The sequence below is a fragment of the Macrotis lagotis genome, chromosome 7 (genome assembly GCF_037893015.1).
Source record: "Macrotis lagotis isolate mMagLag1 chromosome 7, bilby.v1.9.chrom.fasta, whole genome shotgun sequence".
Lineage (NCBI taxonomy): Eukaryota > Metazoa > Chordata > Mammalia > Peramelemorphia > Peramelidae > Macrotis > Macrotis lagotis.
In genome coordinates, this window is record NC_133664.1 from 9,443,300 (window position 1) to 9,465,110 (window position 21,811).

At 38.2% G+C, this 21,811-nt stretch overlaps 1 protein-coding gene across 5 annotated transcripts in view; it reads left to right on the plus strand.

The window, feature by feature from the left end:
* The window catches only part of HDAC9 (histone deacetylase 9), a 947,449-nt gene that overhangs the window by 77,398 nt on the left and 848,240 nt on the right, over positions 1–21,811 (plus strand). For all 5 annotated transcript variants that reach the window (XM_074195439.1, XM_074195435.1, XM_074195442.1 and 2 more), the window contains exon 3: positions 8,525–8,712. The gene's annotated coding sequence lies outside the window, so the exon portion shown is untranslated. The remainder of the gene's footprint in view (positions 1–8,524; positions 8,713–21,811) is intronic.

The following is a 21,811-nucleotide window of genomic DNA, read 5'->3' on the forward strand; positions in this document are numbered from 1 at the left end:
TACAAGAAATATGAAATTCTTATTTGATACAAGTGCTCAACAACTTTTACAGAAGTAAAAGCAAACCAATCATTGGAGAGAAAGTGTGTGACTTGCTATGTGAATACAAGCTAATACAAAAGTCTTGCAGCAAACTATATTGAGACTTCTGGATTTTCCTATGTAGAAAAGAAAAAACTCTATCAAATCAATTACTCATTTGTAGATTTTGTTCATTCATTTCAGACATATCCAGCTTTTTGTGACTCCAGGTGGAACTTTCTTGGCAAAAATACTCCAGTGGTTTGACATTCCTTCTCTAGTTCATTTTACAGATGAGAAAACTGAGGCAGAGTTAAGTGACTTGCCCAGTATAACAGAGCTAATAAATGTCTGATACCAGATTTAAATTTATGAAGATGAGTTAGTTCAATCTCAGCACTCCAACCACTGTGCCACCTAGATATTAATTCTCTACTAATCTTTTTCACACTAATCAATTTAGATTCTGGGGCAGCTAGGTGGCACAGTGGATAGAGCACCGGCCCTGGAGTCAGGAGTACCTGAGTTCAAATCAGGCCTCAGACATTTAATAATTACCTAGCTGTGTGGCCTTGGGCAAGCCACAACCCCATTGTCTTTCAAAAAACCTAAATAAAATAAAATAAATTAAATAGATTCTGGTTACCTCACAGTACTAAACAATAAGATTCAGTTGGATGAATGAAAAGTCAAGAATATCAGGTAAAAACAATTAGGAAGGAGACAGGAATTGTTGCTAATGAATCAAAAGCTACGTTATCAAAGCAATGGTTTTAAAACCACTTGGTATTGGATACAATAATTGAAATCAGTGGAATAGACACTAGAAGTGAAACCTAGAAACAAAAGCACTCAGTAGCTTGGAGTTCAACAAATCCAAAACCACATATAGACTGGGAAAAGTTTTTATTAATTTAACCAGTGGGAAAACTCAAAAGCATTATGACAAAGGTGGGGTTAGAATGGTATCCTGTATTGTATAATGAGAACTTTCAAATGGACAAACTTTCTGTTCACAAAAAAGTCATTTGATAAGGGAAGGAAATCAGAACCTGACACATGATGGAAGGCATTATGAAAATAACAAAATAGATCATTTTAATGATACAAAATAAAGAAATTTTCACACACAATACAGATTAAATGAAGGGAAATGTTAGTGTTTAGGGGGAAAATCTTTTAAATAAATACCTCTTATAAAACTCTAACATTCATAATCTATGGGAAATTCTTTACAAATTTATAAGATTAAGAAAATTTCCCCTCCAAAAAGTGGCTAGTTGTTAAAATAAAATATATGAACCAGGAACATCATTCCTGAAAAATGCTCCAAATTCCTAATAATTACAGAAATGGAAATCAAAACAAATCTGCATGGTTTTCCTGGCTCTGCTGAGACTATATGCTTATACCCATCAAGCTAACAAGGATGTTAAATTATGGCAAAATTCCTTGGTGGAGTCACTGTTAAAAAGACAAGGTCACTTTTCCAGTGTTGATGCAGTTGTGGATTTCTTCAATCATTTTGGAAAATAATTTGGAATTATTCAGAAAAAGTTGCAAAATTGCACATTTCTGTTGTCCATGTGATTCTATTATTCCAATAACTTTTCAGAGGTTATGACAGAGAGATGGGAAGTGCATTTACAAAACCATCTGAAGAAAGTTTATTTATGATAATGGAAAGAGCACTGAATGTCTAATGATGATGATTTGTGACTGATGGAATATCACTATGCTGTAAGCAATGATGGATAGGAAGAATTTAGAGAAAACCTGGAGGAATTGATTCTAAGAAAAAGAAGGAACCAAAAGAAAACTATACGCAATGCTCACAACAATATCATTAAGGACAATATGGAAGGACAACAAAACCAGGCAGATAAAATGGTAAAGTTGTCATGATAGAGGCAACATTCTACCTTTATGTTAACAAGTGAGTAACCATTTTGAGAGGAAGGTACTTTGTTAGGAGGGCTATCTGAGTGCTTGTTGGGAAGGATCATTTATTAAAGCTAATTGTATTAATAACTTGTTAAAATACTAGAACAGAGCTGTGGGTCATTCTCATTATTAGAGTGGAGGGGATGTTTGATATTCCTAGGAAGGAAATCAAGAAGGAACAGGTAAAAGGGAAGAAAGAATGAGGAGAGAACCCTGGAATGAAAGGCAAAATAGATGAGGAATGAGAAATGGCCCCTGGATGTGGCAATTATGGAGGATTGGAAATGGAAAAAACAGGACTTCCAGGAAACATAGAGACTACAAGGATGAAGGAGGTAAGTTCAACACTGAATTATGGGAAAAGAATCATTTGAGTCAGGATAAGATAGCACCGTTGTCATTAGGCCTATCTGACAGCTGCAACAGTTATGCTATGTGTTGTCTGTCCAACCCAACAATAGCCTAGTCATGCAGGCTAGATGACTGTTAATTTAGAACTAACAGTAAAACTTTAATTCACCATTTCTATGATTCTTCCTCTCCTTCTCTCTCTCTGTCTCTCCCTGTCTCTGTCTGTCTCTGTCTCTCTGTCTCTCCCTGTAGTTGTGGGCATACATATTGTCTCTATATCTGGGCAAAAACCTGGGACAAACTGGAGATGGGGCAGGAAGATCAGAGAGGCGAGCTCTGGGTAGCGAGAAGAAGAGGCGGCTATTATTGCTGAGCCTTTCTTCTCTGGAAGATTCATTCATAAATTCTTTCTTTGAAGTTGGCTGTGAAACTAATTTATGTAAACAGAATCATTTTTTTTTCTCCATTGTCTTGTACTACTCACTTGGAGATACGTTTCCAAAAACTTTGGGTACAAAGATATAACAACATACTTGAGGGTTTCTTTTTAAAGATAGCTAAGAAAGTAAAGGCACAGGCGTGTCAAAATGTAGGATGGACTGAGGAGGCAGAGGAGTCCAGTTTGGGTGGGAAAACATGACTTATAACTTGAACTCCAAATGATATGAACATGGAAGAATGCTGACACTCACTTTACTCAACAAGAAATGCAAACAGCAGCCTTTTAAAAAATGTTTTATTTCATTTGTTTTCATAACATCTAGATTTCTCTACTATCTTTCCCCTCCCAGACAGCCATCTCTTATAATAAAAATTGAAAGTAAAAAGAGGAAGAGGAAGAGAAAAATAGTAAAATTGATAAATACACCAAATCCTTGCATTATATGCCATTTGACATTATATTGTATACCTATGGACCTCCCTCCCCTCCACACATCTGCAAAGAAATGTGGTGTGTGTGTGTGTGTGTGTGTGTGTGTGTGTGTGTGTGTGTGTGTGTATGTAGGCGTCTTCATGTCTTTTTTAGAGTTAAGTTTTTTCCTTAAAATTTTAATTATTTTTCTGACTACTGTTCTTTTTGTTTGCATTATTGTAGTCATAATCTACATGGTTTTCCTGGCTCTGCTTACTTTAGTATTTGGCAGTTCTACTCTCCATGCTTCTCTGTAGTCATCATATTTCATATTTGTCTTTTCTCACAGCATGCTCCATTACATTCATGTACCACAATTTGTTTAGTCATTCACCAACCGATAGACTTCTACTTTGTTTCCCATTCTTTGGAACCACAAAAAGTGATGTTTTAAATATTTTGGTCTATGTAAGGATTGTCTTTTTGTAAATGAGAGAACAATACTCAGCTTGAAAACTATTCCCATAATTCCTTTTACTAGAAACTGTTCAAGATCAGGGTGTTATTTTCCTTAAGATCTTTCTGAAAGTACTCTAAAGATGCAGACAAGTTTACTGGAGAGGGAGGAAAAAATGAAAGAGGGAGAAGAAATGTGCAGGAAAGGACCTGAGAAGGAAAAGAGAGGAGAGAGAAGAGGAAATGGAGAAGGAAGAGGGAAGAGAGAAAAAGACAGATAGAGATTGAGCTAGAGACAGATAGAGATTGAGCTAGAGACAGAGACAGATAGAGATGAAGACAGATGTCATTGTCACAGAGATGAAAGACACACACACACACACACACACACACACACACACAAAACAGAGATACAAGATACCCACACACAACATAGAATTAGTACTGGGAAGAACATGAGGTGTAGGGGAAATTTCTAGCTCTTTGAAAACAAACAAATCCATCAAGATGGTTTCTTATGCTCTGTGACCATAATGCTTAAACTGAGACTCTAAAGGTCTAAGATAGACAATCATTCCCAGAAGGATGGAGATAGATAACCATGCTGTCCCTGTTTCTGAACCAGTGGGACCACCAGAGAAGATCAGAAGCACCACATGAATGGTTCCCAGGAAGCAAAACTCTGCTGCTCTCTGGGGTCCAGTGCTTCAGGAGAAGATAGAAAAAGGGAGATAAGGCAAAATCAGAATGGTGATGTCTTGTGCTCCTTTGGGTACCAGGAAGAAGAGAGAGATGACTAGAGAGTCCTGAGAAGATCTGGGTCTCCAAATGCACCTCATAATTTTTGGTCTGGTAACATCTTCCATACTGCTACTTAGGTGTTCTGAGAACTGGAGAACACTTGTATTCTAGGCTCTGAAGTCAAGATGTGGTGAATTCTCTTTTCAAGGGCCAGGTCAGTTTTGAAGCAGAAGTCACTCTCTTGAAAACAAAAATTTGTACAAATTAAGTCAGTCCCATAACTCATTGACTTTCCTATGAATTTCTGTTTTATTGGGAGGAAATTATCAGAGAGATGAATTTTCCTTCCCACAGGACATTCTAAAAAATGAACAGGTAACTCAGATACCATCAAAATTTGTCTTTCTGTACATTTATTAACAATTATGCCAATAGGACTACTAAGTATTTATAGATCTAGTCAAAATTAGAAAAAAATTCATCTGGATATGATGGGAGTCTGAAGGGAAATCATGAAATTTGTTCCTACTTTGGTAGGAATTAAGGGAACCAAACACATCTTAATTAAATTGTAATTTAGCAGTAATTCTTAAAATTATTTACTATTAGTTTAACAAAATAGAAAAGTTTATTACTGGAACATGCTAGGTAAATAGGAATCAGAAGAAAGTGAACCATTGTAGCACATAACTAGAAGGAAAGTGGGTACCAGTTAACTGGCAACTGACTAAAGAAATTGGAAGGAAATATTTTTGAAGTGGAAGACATGAGAATTCAGAGAAACTTGGGAATGATTATATCAATCAAAGGTAGCAAAATTGAGAATACACTGAACTCATTTAATGGAGATCAACATTGAAAGACATCAGAACTCCAATTTGATGATGATAATGTTTGTCCTTCATTTTCTAAGAAGGCTGTGACATCCAAAAGGTAAATATTATGGCAACTATGTGAATTGGAATTGAGTGAGGGGGTTCTGTGTTAAGTCACTAGTCTCACTTTCTTCTCTGGAGTCATCAGGTCCAATGGTCAGATATGAATCAGGACTAGACATGGTTCTGTATGTGAGATGATCAGTAACTTGCCTAAGGTCACACAGCTAGGAAGTGTCAGCAATGGAGTCTTCCTTTCAAAAGACTGATGGTGATCAGTGAAAATGGTGAACCCATCAGTACTGTAGCTTAGAATTCAGAATTCTAGGCTACCAGAAAGCATGAGGTATAGAAACTCATGATTATTTAGTATGAAGTAGAAAGAATAATATGCAAAAATCCTCATTAGGACCATGTGATACACCAAGAGTGTTACTGAAGGTCAAGACTGACAGATTCACTTTAAGAAGGATTGCCACGTGAGAGTATTGTCTAACAGGCTGGATCAAGTGGGAATTAAAAAGGGCCAACAGTATGGACAAAAGCTGAATGAGTAGCTAATGTTTTAGTTACTAAGAAAAAGATAGAAATGGCAAATGGCAAATGTGAGATCACTGGTTCTGGTGTTCATTGGATCTCTGCTTGTCTCCTGATGAGCAGTGACATTCAAATATGAAGATGAATAATTTAAGCTTTTCCACTTTGCATTTAATGTGATTTATTTTGGACAATGACAAAGTTGCAGGTGTTAACACAATTTTAAAATGTGTCTCTGATATTTTTAAAGTGACCAAAATAACATTTTTTGATCCAAAAATAAACTGTTGACATAAATCACAGAAATATCTTTGCTTGAGAAAAATCTGATTTATCACACATGTGTATCTATTTATAATCTTATTATCTTGTTATCTTAGCTTGATTTTAATTCCTTAGGAACATTTTGCCATAAAATACCTTTTTCCAGCTTCTTTCCACTACTCCCAAATGGGATAAAGGATATAAATTCTCTGAATTCTCCTGGGGGAACACACCATGTACACAGATAATCAAAAGTGATTTGTGGCTTCAGGTCTCAGAGTGGGACTTCACACAGATTGAACCCATGGATTGGGGTGTCATAGTTCTACCCCTTTACTATATTATATATCTGATATAACTGCTGCATAGATTCCCACAAATGGGCTACTTCTAGATTGGTGACCAACACCCAAGGTAGCAATGGGATTAACTGTTGGGAAGCATTTCTTTCTCTTCATAGAAGTTCAGCCAGTGTAAAGAATTCACAGGAGTCCATCAATAATACAGAAAACTCAGAGAGAACAATATACTTTACATGGAGCCTTTTTAGGTGAACTGTTTTTGTGTCTCTCAAAAAAACTTTGCATTTATAGAATCATAGGGTTTAAAATGGAGTGTTTTTCAGAAAGCATCCAGTTTAACCCCTTAATTTTACAGATTAGGAAATTGAGACTCTATGGCTTGCCTATAGGCTACCAACAAACATCAGAGTCAGGTTTGGAAACCAGGTCTCTTGATTGGAATTCCAGTGTTTTTTTGGACTCTATCCATTGTGATGTGGGCTTGCTCTGATTGACCCAGACTCACAGCTCCAAAGGACAAGATGTTGAGATTTTGTTTTCATTTTTTTACAGAAGCATACCTTTCCAGGCAGGCACAATAATGCTAAACTACCAAAAATTTATCTTTTATGTCTTTGTCTAGGTTTCAGCACATAAACATACACACTTACACACATTGGCAGGTCAAGACCAATCAAACAAGACCACACTACACAAGACATCTTCAAACACTCCCCTCCCCAAGACGAGGCATCAGGGAACTTTTTTCTGCCTCCACCTTCCATGCCATCATATTCCCTCTTCTCTATCTTCCATTATCTAGTTGAAGGTCCATCTCTTTCATGAAACCATTCTCTTATTCATCTACTTGTCTCTATCTCTATTTCTATCTCTATCTATCCATCAATCTATATCTATCTATACCTATCCACTATCAACATATCTATCTATCTATCTATCTATCTATCTATCTATCTATCTATCTATATCTATATGTTTCTATATCTATTAATCTATATCATTGTACTTATCATTAGTCAGTAAGCACTTTTGGGTGCCCACTCTATGATGGTACCATATTAAGCCTTGGTGATACAAAGATAGTTCTTGCTCTTAAGGACCTTATTGTCTAATGGGAGAGAAAATATGTTAACAACTATGTACAAACAAGATCCAGACAGGGTAAATTGGGGAAGCTATGTCAGAGGCAAGTCAAAAAGATTAGGGAAGACTAAGGCTTTCTCTGCAAGGGATTTTAGCTGAGATTTAAAGGAAGGCAGAGAATTCATAAGGAAGATATGATGAGGGAGAGCATTCAAGACATAGGGGACAACAAAAGAAAAATTCCCAGAGTTGAGAGATGAAGCACTAAGGGTAAGGACAGTAAGGAGATCAGCATCACTGGATGGCAGATTATGGAGAGAGGACTAAAGTACAGTATAAGCATACTGAAAGGATAGGAAGGGATCAATTTGTGACAAATTTCATAGCCAAACAGAGGATTATATATTTGATATTGGAAGCAATAGGGGTAGATTGAATTGGGAAGGGAGATGACATGTACATTCTCTTGGCAATTGATTACATATTGTGATCATGTTTAACTGCATGGCAGTTATATACTCCACTCTTATTAATGGTAATGTGGGGCAAGTACCAAGCTCTCTGTTCTTCTCAGAGACTGTGAACAATCTTCTGTCTCCTAGATCTTCATTTCTTTAGGTGTCTATATCATCAGTTTAGTCCAATGGATGTGGTTATGGTGGTGTTGCTCTATCTGGTTAGCTCTGATCCCCCATCTACTGGTCTTGCCCTACCCCCAGCTTGTATGTCCTTGTACTTATTAAATGTGACCAAGTTGTTTTAACCAGCAAAATTAAGGCTTGGACTAGACTGTAGATTTAGAAATGAAAGGGACCTTAGGAACCATCAAGTCTGATGTTTTCCTTTTACAAATGAAGAAATTGGAAGGTTATGTGATTGGGAAGCTTAAGGAGGTTGTGTGATTGTGCCAGATCATATAGCAAATAAGTTTCTGAAGCAGAGTGGGCTTTCCTGATTCTGAAGACATTATGGTAAACTATTTCTCAATTAAAGGATTATTTAGGTAATTTAGTAGTGAGGAAAAAAATGGAAGTAATCAATGGACAAACTCTAGTTTCCACTAGAATGAATTCTCAATTGTATTTCTAACTCTTCAGACTTCACCACTATGACTCAGCTGCCTTCTCAGCCCAGATTATCCAACCCTCTGCTGTGCTGACCTTCTCTCATGACTGAGTTCATTCTGAGACTTTCATTCTGGAGATGGACCCAACCCAGTCATGCACCTTTCCACTTCTGGCTGATTCTTTGGACTTTACCACCATATCTCTGGACATATATCAAGGTATTCCTTTTATGTACTGTTTTCCACCATTAGAGTGTAATATCATTGAGGGCAAGGACTGTTTTTGCATATATATATATATATATACATACATATATATGTGTGTGTATGTGTAGGTATATGTGTATATATGCATATCTCTATCTCTATTTCTATCTATTGATACCTATCCACTATCAATATATCTGTCTTTCTGTGCTAATATTAAGTAGTGAGATTGTTATGTAATATTGAACCTTAAACTAGGTGGTGCAGTGGATAGAGCACCGGCCCTGGAATCAGGAGTACCTGAGTTCAAACCTGGCCTCAGGCACTTAATGATTACATAGCTGTATGGCTTTAGGCTAGTCACTTAACCCCATTGCCTTGCAAAAAAAAACACTAAATGGACATGGATAGAAAAGCAATTAATTACATAAAAATAAAATAAAATTTAACTTCAAAAAATCTATCTCTATCTCTATCTACCTATACATATAATCTATCCATATCTAAATCTATCATCTTTCTGTCTATATCTTTCTATACTTTCTTTCTATCTATCATCTGTCTATCTATCTATCTATCTATCTATCTATCTATCTATCTATCTATCTATCTATCTATTTCTATCTCCAGCACTGAGTCCTGTTCATATCCCCTAGTTAAGTCATTATAAATACTTGTTACCTGACTGGCCATGTTGTTTCCCTGTGGAGAAGAGTCTCTTGAGTAATTACCCCTTCCCAAATTGAGTTACTCATCTTCTGCAAGTATTCCTCTTAGAAACTGAAGTTGTTATGTAAAAGAGGTGCTGAATGTGAACTCAACCTTCTCCTTAAAGGACTGAATGCAGACTCACAGTTCAAATGACTGTGCTGAGTGCTGGGGACATGCATAGAAAGCTCCTAGCTTCATAAGACTGCTCACATTAAGCACTTTGTAATTATTGACTCATTTGATCCTCACAACAATCCTGGGAGGCAGAGGCTGTGATTATCTTCATTGTACAGGTGAGGAAACTGAGGTAAACAGAGGTGAAGTGATTGGCCCAGCGCCAAACAGCAGGGAAGTGTCTGGGGCTAGATTTGAATTCAGATCTATTTGACTCCAAGACTGAAGCTCCATCCACTGTGCTCCAAGCAACTCCTGGAAAGGAGCTCACATACACACACATGCAGAGGAGATTGTGGGGACCAGTTAGATGGAGAGATCTCATCGTTCTCAGTGTACAGTGATAAAGCAGATATATCTTCTTTACTGTAATTTTCCTTAATAAAGCCACGTTAGTTCTTAATGTTGAGCTACTTAACAATGCCATTGATTGGGAGCAGGTACTTTTTCCTTTGGTTCTTCCAAAGTTGTGACAACTAAAGAGGCAGAGAATGTAATTCCTGGAGAGCAGTTGTTGGATCCCATGTCCAAAAGGGTTGTTCCCATGGCTGGTGGTTATGGGGATAGGGCTGGAACCAAACTGATGACCTGAAGGTTTTCCTTTTCCTGGAGCTCTGGGTCCTGAGCTGTTTCCATTAGGGTTCAAGGGGAGATGGTGGCAATAGTTTGAGTCACCCTACATATATTCTTCCTGTCTCTCTCATTTCTGCTACTTCATGAAGCCTCTATTTGTATTGGGGATACAAAAATGAATGGCCCTTAAGGGACTTCCATTCTTTTGGGGTGAAACATCTACGCAGATAAGTAAATACAAAAGAGATAGGAAATAAATACAAAATAATTGGGGGGGCACTGCCAGTAGGAAGTCAGAAGAGGGTAGATTTTGATCAGAACCTTAAGAGAGTCTAGGAAATCTCAGAAGCAGAGGTGATGAGGAAATACATTCCATGTATGGGGAAGGAGAAAGGCAAGGTTCAAAGGTGGAAAATGAATGTACAGGCAACAAGAAGTCATCCAGTTTGATAGGGGTGCATATTTTTTTGGCTGGGGAGTGCTGAGGATTTGGGTATTTTTTCGGTTTGCTCATGATGATGTTCTCTAAATGTAATGCCAAGCTGGAGGTCATGGGCTAGGGTCCCTGATGTCTCCACATGAAGGAATGTCTTGGGCAATAAGTAATCTTAGCAGTAGAGTCAATTCCATTTAGTCAGCCATTATTAATCAGCTACAATATGCACTATTTTGGTCAAAACTATTGTACCAAAATTCTTTCTAGTCCTTGTCTTTGAAAAACAGACTAATTTTTTTTCCCATAGCAGTAGGAAAATCAAGACTAGAATTAATGCCTAATCTTCTCCCCATAGACTATTATCACAAAACTCTAACAATTCATGAGATATAAAACCTCAATTACCTAAAGAAACTCTCAGTACTTTGAACCAATGCTAGAAATCATCAAAAGGCCCTCTATGTTTTGAAATACTCATTAAGAATATGGTCACATGGACACTATTACATTGTTGGTGGAGCTGTAAACTCATCCAACCTTTCTGGAGAGCAATTTGGAACTACGCCCAAAGGGGGGAAAAATGTGTATACCCTTTGATCCAGCAATACCACTACTGGGTCTATACCCTGAAGAGATGATGGAAAAGGGTAAAAACATCACTTGTACAAAAATATTCATAGCAGCCCTGTTTGTGGTGGCAAAGAATTGGAAATCAAGTAAATGTCTTTCAATTGGGGAATGGCTTAGCAAACTGTGGTATATGTATGTCATGGAACACTATTGTTCTATTAGAAACCAGGAAGGATGGAAATTCAGGGAAGCCTGGAGGGATTTGCATGAACTGATGCTTAGTGAGATGAGCAGAACCAGAAGAACACTGTACACCCCAACAACAACATGGAGGCAATGATCAACCTTGATGGACTCGCTCATTCCATCAGTGCAACAATTAGGGACAATTTGGGACTGTATGCAATGGAGAATCCCATCTGTATCCAGAGAAAGAATTGTGGAGTTTGACAAAGACCAAGGACTATTCCCTTTAATTTAGAAAAAAAAAACCTGATGTCTTATTGTCTGATCTTGCTATTTCTTATACTTTATGTTTCTTCTTTAAGGATATGATTTCTCTCTCATCACATTCAATTTGGATCAATGTATACCATGGAAACAATGTAAAGACTGGCAAACTGCCTTCTGTGGAGGGGGGGAGGGAAGTAAGATTAGGGGAAAAATTGTGAAACTCAAAATAAATAAAATCTTTATAATAAAAGAATATGGCCCCATAGAGCAGTAAATATAATCCCCATGTAAAAATCTTCATTCATAGTATAAAATATTATCTCTAAAGGCATTCAGAACCTTGGCACCAATGTGGTGCCTAGGAGGGGCATTCTCCAGAGGGCTCAGATGATTTTTGAGAAAAAAATCATTTGGGGGTTCATATTCTCAGGGTCTAACTTTCTAGATTGATGCAGCTGAGTAGAAGAAGGGTAGTAGAGCATGACCCTTCATGAAAGTAAGTTGTAGGGGCAGCTAGGTGGCTCAGTGGATAAAGCACCGGCCTTGGAATCAGGAGTACCTGGGCTCAAATCTGGTCTCAGACACTTAATAATTACTTAGCTGTGTGGCCTTGGGCAAGCCCCTTAACCCCATTTGCTTTGCAAAAACCTAAAAATAAAAGAAAGTAAATTGTGTTGGTTTAGGCTTCAGCAGCAGGAGATATGACTAACAGACATCTTGTGTTATCTGAGAGATAGTGTTACCTGCCCAACTCAGGACTATTCTACCTTTCTCTCTATCTTGTATATGATAGCTTTATGACCTAATACTCTCTGTCCACAACCATTCCATGATCTGTTTTGGTTTTTTTTCATTAGGAGGGACATGACTTCCAGAAGTAGGAAGGTGATAATTCCACTTTTCATTGATTTGATCAGACCACATCTGAATTTTACATTCATTTCTCAGGGCCAGAACTCACAAAGGACTAGAAAACTAAAAATCTGGGAACTCTCCAGAGGATGGCAATCATCCCAGTGAAGTACCTTGGGTTCAAGCTATTTGAGGATTAGCTGATGGAACTAAAAAGGTTGAACCCAGAGAAAAGAAGACTCAGGGGATACTGTGGTAATGCTGTCAAGTATTTAGATGACCAACCTATGAAGAAGGGATTCAATTTGTTCTGTTAAGTCTGCATAGTCCAGAACTGGGAGAAATTAGTAGAAGTTGCAAAGATGTTAATATATCCTCAATGCCGAAAAGAACTTCCCAACAACACAGAATAAATACAGAGTAATGGGGGAGGGGTGAAAGGGCAGTGCTAGCAAGTGAATGGGATCAGTTGAGGCTTTACATTGGCAGATAACACTAAATAGAGCCTTGAACAAAGGAATATGCTTCCTGGACAGGTAATGGGCTCTTTCTCACTGCAGGTCAGCAAACAGAAGCTGTATGAATCCTTGTGAGGGGTATGGACCATGGGATTCTTGTTCTTCTTTGGGTTGGAGAGCGAGGCCCTTCCAATTTGGAGTTTCTGTGATTCTAAGATACTACCTTGGATGCCGTTTTGTTACATGGGTAAAGAGCATACAGCATTCTGACAAGAGTAGAGTTTGAGTCAGGAGCTTCAGAAGCATGTTGTGGATCTCACAGAGAAGGCATGGCGCCCTCCACCACCATGGTTTGCCCTTGGGTTGACTTTTCACCGGTTTTCGATTCTTGTTTCCATAGCATGTGAGCCGCCAGCACGCAGTCTACACTATTTCCGCCCCAAGAGCATATGCATGTTGTAACATTAGTACTAATATTTTCATAAGCACATTGGGGAACAGGAGCAAGTGATAATGTTTGTAGGCAGGAATCAGAGCGCTGACAGCCTCCGCTGCCATCGACAGCCTTCTTCCCCTCAACTAAGTGGCATGAAACAGAAACGGAACGGAACACTTCAGAAATAACAGTCTGCTAATATTAGCTGAAATACCAGAGCAAAGCTGAACTATATGTTTGAATGAAACCCATTTGAATGTTTGAATGAAAACCCAGTGATTTCCTGACACTTACTTCATTCAAGTTTCATTCTGGGAGAGGGTGAGCCACACGCCAGTGTACTCACAAGAGGATGGCTGGGACTCAAACTTGCACTGTTACCTGATGCATGTAGGGCCAGAGACATCTCACCTCTAGTTACCATCACATCATAGAAACCATCTGGTCCAAGGAGTACCCTCTTTATCGTTCCCTAAAAGTGGCCTTCTAGTGGCTGCTTGGAGACCTAAGGTAGGGTGAAATTTACTACTTTCTGTGGCTGCCCATTCCCCTTTTGGGCCAAAATATAAAGACATGTTAGATTTTCAAAATCTTGAAAATAGCTATCAATCCTTCTCCCCTATCCCAGTCTTCTCTCCAGACTAAATGCTTCCAGTTCATTCAACCAAGATGACATGGTCTTGAGGCTCTTCACAATCTTAATGGTCCTCTAGATTCTGTCCAACTTATCATTGGTCTTCCTAGCATGAACTGAGAAGTGGACTCTGATGCACATTGTAATGGTTTTCCATGATGCTATGGAATCTTGCCTGGATTCAGTTGAGGACTGTACAATAATTCCAAAACTGAGGGATGTAGGGGTCTGCTAAAGTCAAGGATGTGTCTTTTTTGGGGGGTGGCAGGCCTCTAAACTAGAAGAGTGGGCTGAAAATATATCAGACACTTACTAATAACTTGATTGGTTAGTTCTTGTCCTTTGTTATCAAAGAAGACCAAAATGACATCACCATGTTTGAGACAAATGTCAGTGTGTCCAATGGTGGCTGATCAGACCAATATGGGCTTGGAATGCTCTACCACAGGTTGGGCCAAATAGTCCTCGTGAACATCTAGGATGGATGCTCTAAACTTACAGATGTCACGTTTCCTCTGAGCTGCTTCCACTCTGCCTTCCTCATTGAGGGCAACCCTCTCACTGATGAGGGCACTCCATGCTGGGTGGTCCTGGGCCAGTGTCTCCTATGCTGTACAGTCAATTTTAAAGTTCTTCAGTGAGACCTTCAGGGTGTCTTGGTATCACTTCTCTGACCCCCTTGTGAGCATTTGCCCTGGGTGAGTTCTCCATAGAATGTTTTTTTTTGGCAAGCAGATGTCTGGCATTCTACAATGTGTCCAGCCCATTGTAGTTACCCTCTCTGTAGTAATGTTGGAATGCTAAGCAGTTTAGCTCAAGAAAGACCCTCAGTGTCTGGGATCTCCTCCTGCCAGATCTTCAGATTAGTAATTTGCCATGTACTAGAGCTTCTGACTGATGCATTTAGTGCCGGGCTACAAGTAAAGATGAAAGTTCTTCCCCTCCAGAAGCTTACATTCTTTTGGAGGATAAACACAACTAAACAGATACATTTTAGATCCATTCAGAATAGACTGAATACAACCTTAGAGGGTAAGGCACTAGCTACTGGGGATAGCAAGAAACATCTTTGGCAGAAGGTGAACATTTGTACTGTCTTTTTTTTTTTTTTTTTTGCTTTTTTTGTTTTGTTTTTGCAAGGCAATAGGTTAAGTGATTTGCCCAAGGTCACACAGCTAGGTAATTATTAAATGTCTGAGGCCAAATTTGAACACAGGTTCTCCTGACTCCAGGGCCGATGCTCTATCCACTGCACCATCTAGCCACCCCTGAACTGAGTCTCAAAGGAAAACAGAAATTTTAGGAAGAGAGGGGAGGATCAAGAGAATTCCAGTCAAGAGAGATAGGGAGTGCTGCTGTTCAGTGATGTGAGATGATAGGCTGTGAACAGAGAACAGCAGGTGGGTCAGAGTTACTGGGTAACTAAAGGCAAGAAGACTAAAAAGGAAGGAAAGGGGCCAGGAAGCAAATAACTTTAAATGCCAAAGAAAGGACTTAATTTTTTATCTTGGTGGTAATGGAGAATCACTGGAGATTATTGAGGCAAGAGGGTGACAGGGAAAGTCCTGAACTCTAGGAAAATAACAGTACTTTGAAAAAGTTGTAGTACTAAATAAATGAATGGTTCTTCAGGTTATGCTGTATAAGCCTTACTTGGAAAAACAGAGAATGGTTAGCCTGAAGAGGAGATTTAGGGGGACATGCCTATCTCTGACTTCAAAATCTTGCAGGCTTGTTAGAGGGAGTCACCTTGTACATCAAGACAGAACTAGATGTAGTGGGTGAATGTAGCAAAGAATCAGATTTCATTTTCATGAAAAGAGGAAAAAGCCATCTGGTAATAAACCCTGACTCAGTATGGAATGAGCTGCTCTGAGAAATATTGAGCTCCCTCTTAATGGTGGTCTTCAAATTGAAGATGGAGATGTTGTAGAAGAAATTCCCACCTAGGTATGGGTTAAATTCAATGGTCTTTGTGGTCCCTTGCAATTCTTGAGCTCCTGAGATTCTAGGAATTTGTTAAAGATAGGAATCAATGCTTTCCTACCATTAACTCTCATTTCAAGCATTGTCAGCCTCTTGTTTGAACTGACAAGTCCAAGCAACAAATGAGAAATAGCCTTTCTTGAGTTGCATTGAAGTTCCATGGAGAGGCAGTGTGGCATAGTGAATAGATAAGTGAACTAGTCAATACCCAATTTAATCTTCTCATGTCCCTGACACAATGAGAGAGGGACAGAAGAAGATAATTTAATATCATTTATTCATTTGAGTCAATTTATAGACTGAAAATATTTTTATGACTTTCTCTTTATGGTAGTCAAGAGAGTACTAGCAACTTGGGTCAAAAAAGATCCAGGAAACCACTTAGAACAGCTCTTAGATATCATGAGAATCTGAATGGCTTAGAGATAGAGCTCAATATTACAGGCTTGTTTCCATTAGTCATAAAGGATTTATTCATTGAACATCTCATTATGGACAGTATATTTTTCTTTCAAAATGATGCTTTCTTCCACCCTCATTTCTGCCAGGAGACTTTCAGAATAGTCTACTATCTCTCACACTGCAGAACTCATTGCCTCCATCAGAATGTTACTATATAAATATATTGAGGCAGTTAGGTGGCGCAGTGGATAGAGCACCTGCCCTGGAATCAGGAGTACCTGAGTTCAAATCCAGCCTCAGGCACTTAATAATTACCTAGCTGTGTGGCCTTGGGCAAGTCACTTAACCCCATTTTGATATTTTTTCTGAAGTATGGCCCAAAGGCCTTCTCCAAATGACCAAAGTTCTCGTTCTGAAATATTATGAAAAAAAGTTTGTAAGTACTTCCCTTCAAATACACAATAGTTTCTTATATTTATAGATGTATAGTTTATAAAGTGCTTATCTCATTATGCTCTAATGAGGTATAAAATATTATTATTATTATTATTATTATTATTACTATGGGGAAATTGAGGCTCCAAAGTAAGGTAATATGCTCATTATCATAGAACAGGTAGTAACAGAGCCAGAACCTGAATCCAGAGCTTCTGACTGATGCCCAATGTTCTTTCATGCTTTTTCTTCCTGTCAACCAATAATTATTTATTAAGCACCTACTATATGTCAGACTCAGCTGGGTGCTAGGATAAAAAGACAAAACTTTGCCCTCATATGATTTATGCAGGGATAGGAAGCCAGTGGAATAAGTTAGGAAAAAGAATGACAGATTGAGGGCTGGGGACACTGTATGACTCTCAGTTGCCTCCAAATTCAAATTTCTTCATTTCCTAGACTTTATGATATTTCTTGATGAATTCTCTTCCCTGAAGCATAAAAAAATGAATTGCTTTGTCTGTGCAAATCTTCCTCAAAGCCATCACACAGATTATAAGATCTTTCTTTCCATGTGGAATAAATACCCTGCCTTTGTCAGGTTCTGCCATCAACTACTTACTGCATTTATAATCTCCCCATAGGACTTGAGTTCAAATTTTGACTCTGAAATTTACTGCCTGAATAACATTGGATTTTTATTTAACCTTTCTGGGTTTTGATTTTTCTCATATAAGATGAGGGGTCTTGATTAAGTAAGCCTATTAAGGGGGGTGCTTGATTGAATTAGAATATTTTAAAATAAATTCAATTTTATTACTTTCAAGAGCCTATACGTAATTAACTCTATAGAGATTGACAGTAGGTGCTCTTTAATAAATGAATGACAATTCTAATTAGCCCATGAATGCTTTATATGTCAATAAAGCTTCAGAAATGCTTAATATTTATTGAAAGTATGTTTCTAAAATCTCTTCAGAATGACTAGATTTTATTGAACAAAAACTTGTAATTTTTGGAAAGGATAGTTCAGCCCTTTTAAAAATGATCACTAAGCCAAAGTGATCAAGACTGAATTAACAAAGTCAATCTGTCTAACTCTTCACTTAAGGTGAAAAAAAGGAAGGAAAAGAAAATTCTAATGTTTTTCTTCTTCACATTATAGAAATTTTTTCTTATAAAAAGAGTGTTCTTTGTTCTTACTCTACAGTTATAAAAATTATTAAGTAAAACCAAGGAAACACACTAGTATAAGCAACATTCCATAACCATAATACCCTACATCTCCAGGAAAAGTAGGATGGTGATTTTCTCATCTTTTCTCCAAGGTTAAACTTGGTCATAATAATTGCAGTATTTAGTTTTGTTTTAGGGATCACTTCATTTAAATTATTGCAAATCATTTTTATGTTATTTGTAATATTTAGTGAATATTGTTCTCTTGATTCATTTTTACTTGATTTTATAACAGCTCTTCTGTCTTCCCAGGTTTCTCTGAATCTAGTCCTTTCATCCTTTCTTATGGCACAACATTCTATTAATGCACATACCACAGTATGTTTAGTCATTCATCAATCAATAGGCATTTTCTTTGTTTTCAGTTTAATATCCTACCATAAAAATGCTGTTGTGGATATTTTGGCATTGCTGCTTCCTTTCTAGCACATTATAGCATCTGTTATCAACAGTAAAAACTGGATACATGTTGGGGAATGATTGGGATGCAAGAACAGATGTGTCCTAGGAGTGCATTTTGCCATGTGGATGTTCTCTCTTGGGGAATGAAATTGTAAACAATTCCCTTCCATGAAACAAGGAAGGGAAAACAAGGATCTGCTCACACTTCCCTTTTGATATTGGTCCAGAAGCAGTCTTAGAATAGTTGTTTTCAGAGGAAAATTTAACTTGTCTGAATTAATAAAAGACAAACTACTTTCTTGTGCTATCTAGTATGTGTTACTATGAAGCTTTCCCTTCATATCCCCATTCCATTTATTTATATGTAGATAAAAGATATGTGATTTCATCAGTGTGAATATACCCTCCTTTAATAAGAAGGAATCCTTGAAGCACAATCTTTGTCTAGTATTCAATCTACATGGAAACTTGGTGAGCTGACTTCCAGAAATGTGTGATAGGGGATCCCTGTTTGTCATCTTTGCCAATCAGATGGATGAGAAATGGAAGTTAATGGTTCTTTTAGGCTGAACTTCTGTAGGGTTAACTGATCATCTCTAAGCCAATGATGCCTGCACATGTACATCTAACCCCAGTCTATACCCTACATCATCAACTGCCCATAGGACATTCTGATTATCCCAGAGCAATCTCAACTCATATTAAAGCTAATTCATTATCTTGCCACCAAGTTCCCCCATTTCTGTTGATGATACCTCAATCCTTCTAGTATTCTAGGTTTGCTATCTCAAGATTTCCTTTGAATCCTCATTCTTCTTTACCCTGCATATCAAATCAATCACCAAACCTGGTTTTTTGAACTCCTATGTGGGCTTCCCTCCATTCATGTAGCCATGACTCTAGTTTAGGGCAATCTTATGACCTCTTATTAGAACTATTATAATAGGCTGCTGGTTGGCCTCCCCTGTCTCTCCCATCCTCACTTAGCTGCCAGGAATTTTCTGAATGTGACCAAGCCACTTCCCTAATCATTTAGCTCTAGTGCCCCCTTGTTGCCTCTGGGCTAGTTGATCTCTTTTCCAGACTCTTATGTTGAGTCCCCTTCTGAACTCTCTCAATCTTCCCCAGGTGAGTGTTGGAGGGGCAGGAGACAAGGAAGCCAAGGATGACAAGTTCTCCCCTTACACCAAGGTCTCCATTTATTAAACCAAATACCAGGGCTTAAATATCCTTCCCAGTTCCTTAATCCACTCCCACTCCCATGGCATTTAGTAAAAAAAAAGGTTCTGGTGCTCAAGGACACCAAGTGAAGATAATTTACAGTGTTCCTACACACAACAATCTCTAACATGGGCTCAATTATAAATTTCTCTATCTAGCTTTTTAAAACCCATCTCAACCTGAGCCCACTCACTCCTCATAGCCTTATCCTGCAACACTGCCCTTTCCATACTCTACAATTCAGCCAAACTGGTCATATCTCTGTTCTTCAAACATCCCTGCTCTGCATCCCTCCCATCCCTCCTCATCTCAACCTCACAGAATTTTTCACTTCAGCATTCACCTTAAGAATCATCTTCTCCCAAGTCCTTTCTAACTTCCCCCAAATGTAATGCCCTCTGATGAACTTTTTGGTTTTCTTATAATTGTTTTTATATAGTCTCTCTACATTTACATTATTCTCTCTACACATACAGATGTCCATACATGATTACCTACAAATGCATAGCCACATAAGTTGCCTCCCAGTAACACTGCAAGTTCTCTGGAGGATGTTCATCATTTGCATTGGTATCTCTAATATCCAGCAAAGTGGCTGCCATGTCCTGAATCAATGTTCATTTGCCCTATGTTGAAACGGTTTTCCATTTACTATCCATGTGATTTCAGGCAAGTCATTTTCCTCTAAGTCTCAGTTTCCTCATCTGTAAAAATGAGAGTTTGTACTCTAAGACTCCTTCCAATTGTAAATGATGATCTTCCATGGTAACATGGGTGTCATTCTTTTGAGGAAAGAAGACACTCCATTGGCATATGGAGTTTTCTTTCACTGTACCTGAATTGACAACCAGTTAATTTCTAGATGATGACATCTTGCCTTCCTGTGTGACTAATGCGGCCCAAGAGTATTGTAAATGTGCAAGGGCAGGTGATTCAACCTGTCTCAGATATCTTTGCCTAAGAAAAGGCCTATTAAGAAGACAGGGACTGGATTAATCTCATCTCCATTCAAAAATTAGTGGGAGAAATATTCTTAATAGGCTCCATCAGGACCACTTCTCCTTCAGAGACCTCTCGCTCACCCAGGGAATTCCAGACTTTTCACACAGAATTTCAATTCATTCGTTAGGAATCAGGAAGGTAGAAAAAATTAATTGAAAGATCATTTAAACTTTTTTTTAAAAAAAAGAATATTATCAGCAAACTTGAGAAATCCATTGACTGTAGAAAAAATCAGTGGTATAGTGGATAGAATGCTGACCTGGGAATCTGGAGGATCTGAATTCAAAGTTTGCCTCAAAATTGCTGCTTTTTTGATCCCCGGCACATCCTGTTTTCTTATCTGTCAATTGAGAATAATAATAATAGCACCTGCCTCTCAGGATTTTGTGTGAGTCTTTAGAGAGTTACTATTTATATTAAAATGGCAAATAATAGCAATTATTATGATTATTAATTTCTTTTCTCTAGATTTATGCGGCAATTTAGTAGCAGAATGTACTAGAAAGAATGGTGGTCCTGGAATCAGAGAGGCCTTTCTTCTGGTCTTTGTCCTACTTTTGTATGGTTTCCTTCCCTGGCTCTCTGTTTCTTCATAAGGGACTTAAGCTATATGATCCCTTGGTTTCTTTGGATCTTTGGACATCAATGCCCTGATCTTACCTGAACGACAAATATCTCAATCAATGGCTAACTCAGTGGTGCTATGCCTTTGAGAAAATATGTTCCAGTCGGCATCAGAAGACCTGGGGAGGAGTTCCAGATTTGCCTAACTTGTGTAATCTCGTCTCCTTTGCTCCCTCAGTAACATTAGGAGATTGGCCTAGATGTCCTTTTGGGGCTCTTTGCAGTTCCAGACTCGAGAAATGAATGAATCAATAAGCAAATAGGACTAATGGTAAAGCCTGTTGGCCTTTCATCTCATCTAAAGGATTGGAGCTGTAGAGCCCAAGGGGAAGGCAAGGGATGGGGAAGCCCCTAGTGGTAGAGGTCCATTTGCACACCTTCACCATATTGGTAGGAAAATGCTCTGTTGCCCTCCTCCCATAGGGACCCATTTTTGTTTTTATCCTGGAAGGACTCAAAAGATGATGGAGGCCTCCCCTTCCTTTAACTCTTTAGTAGTACTGAAA